Source organism: Brassica rapa, chromosome A05, assembly GCF_000309985.2.
Source record: "Brassica rapa cultivar Chiifu-401-42 chromosome A05, CAAS_Brap_v3.01, whole genome shotgun sequence".
In the NCBI taxonomy this organism is placed as follows: Eukaryota; Viridiplantae; Streptophyta; class Magnoliopsida; order Brassicales; family Brassicaceae; genus Brassica; species Brassica rapa.
Window position 1 is genome coordinate 15,462,084 of NC_024799.2, and position 11,297 is coordinate 15,473,380.

Sequence of the window (11,297 nt, forward strand, 5' to 3'; positions counted from 1 at the left end):
CCACGGATCCGTATAAGGATAGTAAAAATATGGATCCGCCGGATTCCTTAAAATTGTCCGGATACCCGATCCGTCTCAGGCCTACTAGTACCCATAAATCTTTATATATAAAATAGGCTTTGTTTCTCTCCCAGAGTGTCCACCTCAGCTGCCAGCTAGGAAATTCGAGCAAGGAGACGGTGCCACGTGTCCAGGTAAGTGATGTTTTGCGTTTCATTAACTCTTGGCGTGATGGGCTTCGATCTGATTAATAACTTCACTATTGATGGGCTTTGCTACATTACTTAAAACTGATTGAAATAGTTTGTTAGGCCTAACATAATTGGATCTTTGGGCTTTGTCTGTAGGTTAACACGGTAGTCGTCTTCTTCTCCAAAAATGTCGACGAGGAACGAAGGGCAGAGCCGCCGCAGTCACATATGCAGTTCAGGCTACGGCCAAGTAAGATTCGTATATTACTATGAACCCCGGTCAAGTTCAGTTGGATGGCATTGTATTTGTCTGTTGGATTTGATTTCTTAAACTCTTGATTGAATTTCTGAACCGTTATGGAAGTTTTATGGAAGACGGTTGGATTCTTGCATCCGCATTGACGATCACATTAACACCAAATTCCCACTACTCACACGATCTATCATTCAATGAATCCCCTCATTGAATCCTTCGCTTGAATCCTCCACTATAAATATGTTAGTTTCCTATCCAATCTCTCATCACTTCATTCTTTCTCAGTCACTTTCTTTCTTACTTTTCCAGTGACTGTGATAGTAACCTCTGCGCTATTACTTGCCGATTGGAGGCCGATCGTTTTAGCTCCACCAGCGAAGTGCGTCTCCTCAGATTCTAGGAGGTTCTTCCTCTCTTTTTGATCATCTCTCTACAAGCTATATGATTGTCCATTGTAGTCAGTTTCTTTGAACTTTGATCTTCAATTGTGATATGACTTGAGCTTTCTGAACGATCTTTGTGGATTCCTATTGTAATTTTGATCTCAGCTTAATTCTGAGAAGAGCCCATTTCAACGGACATATGCTGCTCAGGTAAGTTCATATCTCTTTTAGATGTTATGTATGTTGAAAGAAAGTATATCTTACATTTAGTGTATATCTCTCCTCACTCATTGTGTCTGATTGTTTTAGTTAGGGAACGCATGAAAATCCAAGGTTCTGTCTATGCCCACCGTCTGAACATCTCTACAAGGAAGGTTCAATGTGCTCGGTGAGTGGGTTTGACGTTACCGAAGCAACCACAACTTCAAGCTCTCTGATTCTACAACGTCCATAAGCATCTCAAATTGATCCAATAAATAAGGCGATGTTCTGGTTCCATAATCGTGACCTAGCTCTGCAAACACCAACACCTACCTCCCTTATTTAACTCTCAACCAGGTAAGCTCAAAGTTTTCCATTCTTAGTGATCTGTTTCCAGAGCTTTAACTGATATATAATTCCATGCTGAATCTGTACCAATTATGATGAGGTCTCTGGACCAAATTATATTCCTGAATGCTTGAGCTTACATCTCAAAACTCTTCAACGGATATGCTATTTAGAATTACATGAGGGAAATAAGTTGCGGTTTACACTCTGTAAAACGCTTTCGGTTAATGAACACTACATTGTCTCTACATTCAGCTGGCGAAGAGATGATGATGACGAGAAGTTAAAAACTTGACTTTTGGGAACTTAAGAAAAATGCATTCTAGATTTGAAATTTTAAGATGAGCTGAGATTTCTTATACGAATCTGAAATTTCATTATAATGTATTAGACTTTTTCCCGTCTTTTATTATTTTTGATTCATAAAATGGTGGAACGACATAATAGTTCTGGGATTAAGAAATTATTTAGTAATCAGATTTTTTTTATATGATAATATTTTTAAACCACATTTTACAAGATTTCAACAAGAAAAACCACGGAAAGAAACAATAAAATTATGTGAGTTTGTTTTTCAAACCGAAAGGTTGTGTTTGACAGGTGACAGAAGAAAACAATATAAATCTTGCTTGAATTGCATCTTTAAGAGTCACATCATTATGTTAACCAAGCCTCCCTATCTTCTGCAGGCCGGTTCAAAGCCTTTGGTGTTGCAGCTTCCAGGAAACCAACATTTACATTCAGTTTATACAATCAAATCTCTTACTTAGCTACACTAAACTCTGAAGAAGAAATTTAATATGTCCCAAAGAGTTGCTCATAAGATTTCTCCTCTTGACGTACATCTTATACATTTTTGAATGTTTATTATTTAGTAAATGTTTCGTTCAATTTATTTTAAAAATTTTATTTGCAAGTGAAACACCAAAGAATAACGATACTTCCATCTACCGTTTACTTTGAAACAAAAATAAAACTTTTAGTATTTAAATATAAGTCTCCTGAGTGTTTGAGCTTATAGTACTTGGATATTTAAATTGTTTTTCTTGCTGATCTTCAAATTTTTAAGAAATTATATAGTTGAAGTTTCCTCGCACTACAAGGATGAAAATAACATTTAAATCGCACAAGTCAAAATAGTTGATAATACTACACAATTTCAATAAAATATTTCCTTCAGCGAACTATCTCATTGTTTGTTTCCTTAGTAGTTCGGTTGATCATTTTAATTGATAATATTACACAATTTCAATTAAAAGTACCAAGTTTTTTTTAAAAAAAAAGGTCACTCATGGTGATCATTTTTTTGTCAACAATTCATGGTGATCTTAATCATAAAAATACCGAAGTCTTATTTATTTCGAGAAAGATATGGAGGCTTCGAAGGTCCTTAATAAAGTTGTAAATAAACCTTTTGTCCTTTATCCGCCGGGAACAAAAAAACTCATTCTGTGGAAAGCAAATAAGACTATGAAATTCAACCAGTTACTTATTATCTTCAATCATTTAGCTACAACATATGTTAGGTGTTAGCGTACATAACTAATAAAATATAATATTAGTATATTAAAAACAAAATCCACTCATCAACCAATTGTTATTTGATAATATGAACAAATACAACTTCAGGTTATTAAACAACATATCTCAACTTCAAAGAGCTACTTTCCCCATCACATAATCTCATTAGTCCATAGTTAGTGCCACCATCATGGGAGAATTAATTTACCATATAAACAATGGTATCTAAAATCAAAGTCACGATAAAAATAAACAAATTAACTAATATCCCGCCCGTAGGGCGGGCCGACCCTAGTGACCTATATAGCAAACATAAGGGCATCATTTACTGAATATAATAGTTCATTTGTTTCGAGAAAATTCACACCCCCTTTGTCGTCTCTCTTCATTAATTAGAGAATCACATATTTCTCTTCGTTTCACGGGCCAAAAAATACTAACAAATGGTGATATGCAACTGTCAAAACGCTTTTTTGCACCTGGTGAAGAACCTGTAGGCGAAGGGTTAATATGTATCACAAACCGAAAAGGATTGAATCCTTAGTCGACGCTCTAGATCCAAAAAAGGCTGAAATCCTTCATTATCTGTCAGTTTTGGCCAGTTCGTCATCGTCTACATGCTCATAGTGAAAAAAAATACGATATTTGGTTCCTCTTGTAGGACCAATTGTATTATAAACCCAGTGGGCTGTGTAACAAATTGGCACTGTGAATAAAATTTTATAAACCCCAATGGGCTGAGTAAAATTTTTGAATTAATGTGAAGGGTTATGTGAATTTATTTGACTTTTTTTTACAAGCCCATGGCTGAGTAAATTGAGTTTGAATCTTTAAAATTCAAAGCAAAAAATAAGAGAAATTCAAAAAAATTCAATAAACTTGGCTCCCAAGTTTAGCTAACTTGGTAACCAAGCTTTTATACACTGTAAATACATCATACTCCTCTTCACAAATTGATCATCTCATAACTCACACAATCATCTCTCTCACTAGAAAATAAGCTTTCTCTCACTAAAAAAAACTCTTTAGATTTTTTCTTCTTTTCAAAGTAAGTGTCTCGAGAGTATATCGTAGTAGTTAAGTTCGTAGATTATGTTTCGGGTGTTGCGAAACAGTCTCATCATGGTTATATCCTGGGATTCAAAAATCGCATAAAACCGTCACACATTACAGGCGGTTTATTGAGTTAAGGAAAGAGATCAAATCTTGAATCCGTGAATTTCGTCTATTTCCTTAAGATTTTTTAAACGTTTTCAGTCTTTATATTATCGTTCATATGCTTTATGTTTCGTAATTTTCAATCAGGATTTTCGCGGTCCTACAATCTTAACTCAATAAATCCGCTTCTTGCTTATCGCTTGAATCGGATTGAATAGTGCAAACAATATTTTTAAAACGATTTTATAAAACGTTTTTTAAAACGATCTGAAACTGTTCTGCGAACGCTCTTTAGCTATTCTCAAGAACGTTTTAGAATAAAAAGACGAATCATATTTAGAAAATGATTTACGCGACATTCTCTGAACGTGTTCGCGATCTCATTTTTCTAAAGAATATAGCGTTTAAGAAAGCCTTTGGGCGAATTCTGAAAAAAAACTATTAAAAGTTTAAGAACGTTTTAAAACGATTCTGAGAACGACTATTAAAAAATTCAAGAACACTTTTAAGTGATTCTGAGAACGACTATTAAAAAGTTCAAGAATGCTTTTAGTTATTCTGAGAACTGGCTGTTAAAAAGTTCAAGAACGCTTTAAAGCAATACTGAGAAAGAGTATTAAAAGTTTAAAAACACCCTTCAGGTGATTCTGAAAATGATTAATTGCAATTTAAAATTGCATGTTCGAATTGAATTTGCAATACAAACTACGGTTTGTAGTTTGAGAATATATTCAACAATGTCTTATATCCATGGGGCGAATTTGATAATATATTCAACAATGTCATAAAGTGAGGAGACAACCCAAACTGGGACTGGTCTACCACTTTGAACGTAACCTACACAAGTTTCGGTTGTACCAAACAACCTTACCGAACTATAGCTCGACAAGTTCAATTGAACTGAACTCTAAAATTATGGATAAATCTTAAAAGATTGTGTCCAAATAATTACAAAATATTTCTATTGAATAGACCTAAATCTAAGGATTGAAAATTGCGTTCAAATAATTATGGAATATTTTGTTAAGACCAATGAGATGATAACTTTAATCGGGAATGGTCATCCACTTGGATCACACTGTCCCTATTCCTAGTAAAACCACTATATAAATCTATAGTGAGTTGAATACTTCGACGAAACTTTGAGTTTCCATATGGACAACATTAAGGCTTAGAACACATTCTCAAAAGAATTTTGCAGTGACAAATTTTTCTTTTGATGGACTATATGTTTATCATATAATAGTCAAAGAGCTGTGATTTTTTATGCATGGAGAACGACTTCATGTATGTCATTTAATTTGATATACTAGGTCTATAGGTAAATTGGAAATTTTCCAGTAAAACTTATCTCTCACAAGCAAAGGCTATGAGCCATATGAGTTGACTGTCAAGTAAGTCAAATATGCAAATCACAAAGTATATGATGTTCACAATTGGGAACATAAAACGAAAGTGACTGAGCAAAAAGAACTAGGAAAGCCTAATGTTCATATGAAATTCATGAACTTAGCTTTATAAAGCATCATGCTTAAAAGAAGTTCAATGAATAGTTTCAAAAAGCTGACACACATCACAGCAGGACTGGCGAATGTTGTAGCAATATTGGTTTACATAGAGACAAAGTGAAATCTCAAACCCATTTGATAAAAACTTACAGATGAAATGTAGTTTTGGGTCAATGTTTCATAACATAATGGAACATATATATGACAACTTAAACGGGAATAAATGTTTTTCTAAGAGAATTAACATTATTCCTTATAAGAATTGCTCATTATTCACTAGAATCCAATGAAGTTGCAGAACAAAAGTTCTTAGCATGCATGATCTTGAATTAACTCAGGAAATGTGGGGGAGCATTGCTTACCACATTCAAACGTTGGCAGAAAGCCATGTACTTTGAAAAGGTAATGTACATTCATACAAATACCTCAAAGTGTGGGGGTGCTTCGCAAAAAGTCATTGTACTAACTCCTAAAAATGTGGAGGTGCTTAACAAAAGTCATAGTACTACCTCATAAAAAAGTTCCAATTGAACCAAAAACCGTGAATTGTATATTCATCGGTTATGCACGCAACAACCGTGCTTATAGGTTTCTGGTTCATAAATCAGATATACAGGACATCCATGTTATTACAACCATGGAGTCAAGGAATGCATCGTTCTTTAAACAGATAATTCCAGGTAAGGATAAGCAATATCCTAGATGCAGTCATGAAGAAAGAGATGCGATGATCTCTGTTATGAGGCAAGTACTTCTTGCAATTCTTTAACTGAAGCAGAAGATGTTGAAGACAAACCTAGACGAAGCAAGAGAGCTCGCAAGGAAAAGTCTTTTGGTGAAGATTTCATGATGGTATTTCTCGCTGAGAATGAGCCGAAATCTTACGTTGAAGCCATGTCTACACCTGATGCACTTTCTTTGAAAGAAGCAGTCAATAGTAAAACAGATTCTTTAATGTAGAACCATACCTACAAAATAACAGAGTTATCTCAAGGGTTCAACACTAGGGTGTAGATGGTTACTTAATACCAAGTTGAAACTTGATTGCTCAATTCATAAGTGCAAGGCCAAACTTGTGGTGGAAAGGAACAGACAAAAATAAGGTCTCGCATTCTTTGGCACATATTCTCTAGTGATGAGAATAACTTCAGTCATGATATTGATTGTAATTGCAGCATCAGGAGACTTGGAAATCCATCAAATGGATGTTAAATCTGCCTTTCTAAACGAAAACTTTAAAAAGGAGATATACATGAAACAACCTGAAAGATTTGAGATCTAGGGTTATGAACACAAAGTCTGCCGACTTGAGTGAAGTCATTGTATAAGCTCGTGAAAGCTTTGAAACAACGACATGAAAAGTTTGACAATGTTATAATGTCAAATGAATTAAGCATCAATGAGTGTGATAATGCATATACTTCAAATATATTCCTAGTGGGTATATGTTGTGTTTGTACGTTGATGACATGCTCATCATCGTCACTAATGGAGATATTATCCAACAAATCAAGAACATGCTTCATAGTCAGTTTGACATGAAAGACATGGGCTTGTGGATCTTAGTCTCAGAATTAAAATCACGAAGACTCCTGACGAAATAATTTTATCTCAGGATCATTATGCTGAAAAAAAAATTCCACTACACTCAACTGCACATATTTAGAAACGCAGACGAGTCAGTGTCGCAAGTGGAGTATGCAAGGGTCATTGGAAGTCTAACGTACTTATCCAATTGTATAGGACCGATTTAGCGCATGCGATCAACGTATTAAGTAGCTATACAAGTAATCCAAGTAATACACACTGGAAAGCCATAACAAGGGTATTAAATTATTTGTGATACACCATAAGTTATAGGCTGTTCTATGGTAAAGAACAAAGAGTCTTAGAAGGATAAAGTGATGCAAACTGGATATATGAATCTAAGAACTCAAAATCCATGAGTGGATATGTGTTTACACTTGGAGGTGCAATAATATCTTGGAAATCTTCCAAATAAACATTATTGGCCAGATTCCAAAGTAATCTGAGTTCATTGCTTTAGTCAAAAAGCTGAAGAAGCAGAATGGCTTCATAATTTTGGAAAATATATCAATGTGAGAGAAACCACTCCAGCTACGCTTTAGTCAATTGGCTATAGCTCGACCAGTGGATACTCTCTATAATGGTAAGTCGCATCACATAAGACGACATAAAACCATTAAAACTGTGATCTCAAAACGTCATCTGACGACCTTATGGATTATTTACCAAAGGTTTAACATGAGATTAAGTATTAAAATCATTGAAGGGGACGGGTTTATTGCCTATTAATAAAGGATGTTTGATGGAAACCCTACCAACATGACTGGAGATCCCAAGAAGTTGGTTCAAAGGGACAACTAAATCAAACAAAATCTGATAAAAGCACTGAAACCTACCCATATCCCAAAATGATAATCAGTGCTCCTGTAAATTTAAGGTTAAACATTGGCTTTTAATAAGATAAGACCATGACCTTCATATACATGTATATAAAGTATTATAGGGTACTTTATTGTGTATATGGTAGGTGCACATGGCAATCACCTAGTGAGTGTGAAATGGGGTCGTTTCTAGGAGAACGAAGTTCAGGCTATACTCTCCAAGTTCACTCATGACTAACAAGGCAAGTTCACGGCCAAAATGAACACAATAGAGAACTAAACTCTACGAGAAAACGCAGATGTGTTATATTTGTTGACTTGGTTTACATAAAGTTTTGGAGGGTTCAAGACAACATGTTCACCACCTGAAAAGTAAATCCGACAAATATTAACAATGAGTAGTTCAAATCTGGAAAACGCTACTACATCATATACAATTTAGATTTTCGCTTATACTCTCGAAAAGTCTGTCTGCCTAGTCTAGTGTTAGGACTAGTTGTAGAGTCTGTCGAGTCTAATTAGTCAATCTAGCCTACTTTTTAGAGTAATTATATTTATGTGGGGGATTGTTGGACAAATTTTATTATAAGCCCAATGGGCTGTGTAACAAATTGGTAATGTGAATATAATTTTATAAGCCCAATGGGCTGGGTAAAATTTTGTATTAATGTGAAGGGTTATGTGGATATATATGACTCATTTTTACAAACCCATGGTGAGTAAATTGAATTTGAATATTTAAAATTTAAAAACAAAAAAAAATAGAGAAACTTAGTAGCCAAGTTAGCCAACTTGGTGACTAAGTTAAGCCAACTTGGTGACCAAGTTAAGCCAACTTGGTGACCAAGTTAAGCCAACTTGGTGACCAAGTGCCAACTTGCTGACCAAGTTTAGCCAACTTGGTTTCCAAATTTAGCTAACTTGGTAACCAAGATTTTATCCACTATAAATACACCATACTCGTCTTCACAAATTGATCATCTCATAACTCACACAATCATCTCTCTCACTAGAAAAGAAGCTTTCTCTCACTAAAAAAAATATTCTTTAGATTTTTTCTTCTTTTAAAAGTAAGTGTCTCGAGAGTATATCGTAGTAGTTAAGTTCGTAGTTTCTATTTTGGGTGTTGCGAAACAGTCTCATCACGGTTATATCTTGTGATTCAAAAATCACATAAAACCGTCACATGTTACGGGTAATTTATTGAGTTAAGGAAAGAGATCAAATCTTAAGTCCGTGAATTTGGTCTATTTCCTTAAGATTTTTTAAACGTTTTTCAGTCTTTATAATATCGTTCATATGCTTTATGTTTCGTAATTTTCAATTTCGCGGTCCTACACCTCTTTGTCGGCAAGCCTGTTAGGATGTCTTTGCAAGAGTTTTCTTATGTAGCTAGTCTTAATTGCAAGATGATTTTCAAAAAAAAAAGCCAAGAGGAAAAGGAAGAACCCAACCACAGAAAAGTTATATTGGGGTGGACTATTTGGAACTCTCAAGTTCTACCTTATAGATCTAGCTATCAGAATATGGATGAAAATAAAGGATGGTCAAAGACCGGGATATGCGTTTGAAGTACACATGCCTAGCTTTTACATCTTGTGTTCTACCTCTGACATCATATTTTTCCCCAGATCATTTTAGAGCATGTTGAAATGATCCGTGATTTGGATGAATTGTTTGCATATCCTTAGGGGAGGTTTACGTTCAAGATGTTGGCTATATGAAACAAAAAGAAATATGAAATTCTACTTAAGAAAGCGAGTGTTGTTGCCAGGATTTTTGGATGTGATTCCTCTTGTATACATGGCTATTGTCCCTCAGATTAAAGAAGTTGTCCCCCATAGAGAGTCAGTTGTGCTAATTGAGTCCGACATCGATTCATAGTCACGGTGTAATGGCTCGCAAGCATACCTTTATTATTAAAACATAAGCAAATTTTAAGACTAACCTTGCATTGGTAGATTAATAATAATTTTACCATTTTGGCTGATGTGACAAGCTCAAAGCCTTTTTCAACCATCTTAACTGTTAGACCTTTAATTACTAGAGAATTTACAATAATTGCCATTGGTACTTATATTACATATTTTGTTAATACACTATAACATATGGTAAAGGAAGAACCCAACCACAACAAAACAAGGTGCTCATGTCGTCGCCATCACCACGAACCTTTAACATTTTCCAGAGAACAGAAAATAGAACTAATAGAAATTTGATTTAAAAAACCCTGAATTATAGGAAAACGACTATGATGGCGATTGCGATGGCGACGAAGCTCGGGATCTAGGGTTAGATGTTTTTCAATTCCGGGGATTTGGGATATCAAGGGATATAGGGTTCAATGGTTCTCAAGAGGGATTTGTTCTTCATCAGATCGAGGGATTTGGGGAGTACCCAAAAAGAAGGCAGATTAATGAAAGCTGCGGTTTTGAGGTCAACTTGTGGGCAAGGTGGGGAGCAAGAATGGTCCGAAGAATAACATCAAGAAGTTGAAGATATATGTTCCTCATTTTGATAACTCTGCTAATGAAATGGTTAGTGTCGTGTTTTTCTCTGCTACTAGGTGGGAACTTGGGCTCGGCTTTCTTGGACAAGTTATAGTCCTACTAGCCCTACAACTGGTCCCTTTAAACCAGTTACAAAGGGCAGGATTGGAGCTGGATAAGGTCTTCATGTTGTTCATTATGGGGAAGAGGTCTGAGGAGCGAGTATGGTCAAGAGTATACTCAGCAGTGAGGGGACATATATTGGCGTTTGTTTATGAAATAGGTATCAGTGCAGGTGTTGGAAACGCAAAAGACTTGGCTGGAAATCGTATAGACATGTGATTTTTTTCATATTCGGTGATTGGTGTAATGGTTTAAAGGTGGACTGGGGAATCAATTTATGTAATTTTCATGTCTATGTGTACGTACATAACTTAATAGATGAAATTGAATTACAGCCGTCGGTAGTTTGGTTTTCTATTGGGATGATTCAGCGAATAGTTTTTTTTTGGAAAACATTCTTTGTCTCTTTATTTTGGAATGTGTTAAGGAATTGATTCTGGTCTTTTCCTTGATTTTGTGGTTGTTGGTAGAGCTTTCTCTCGAGAGTTAGCAATGGATTAATAAAAATGTTTTATCTTATTGGTATTGTGGTTTCTTTGGATTAATTTGCATACGGGTTTGGTATAAGCGTGACAGCTCTCTTCAGGAATATGATCGAACTGATGATACACTTAGGTATTGGAATATAGATTGTGTTGGTGTATTTGTGTTATTGATGTTACTTAGTGACCGTATGATTTTTTGGGTTGATCAGTATATGCGGCAGATGCG

General features: G+C 35.2%; 1 long non-coding RNA gene across 1 annotated transcript; it reads left to right on the forward strand.

Moving 5' to 3' along the window:
* Nucleotides 1-983: 983 nt before the first annotated feature.
* Nucleotides 984-10,915, forward strand: LOC117134060. The gene is made up of 2 exons (XR_004458170.1): nucleotides 984-1,040; nucleotides 1,140-10,915. It is a non-coding gene; the product is annotated as an uncharacterized LOC117134060 (long non-coding RNA).
* The last annotated feature ends 382 nt before the right edge of the window (nucleotides 10,916-11,297 follow it).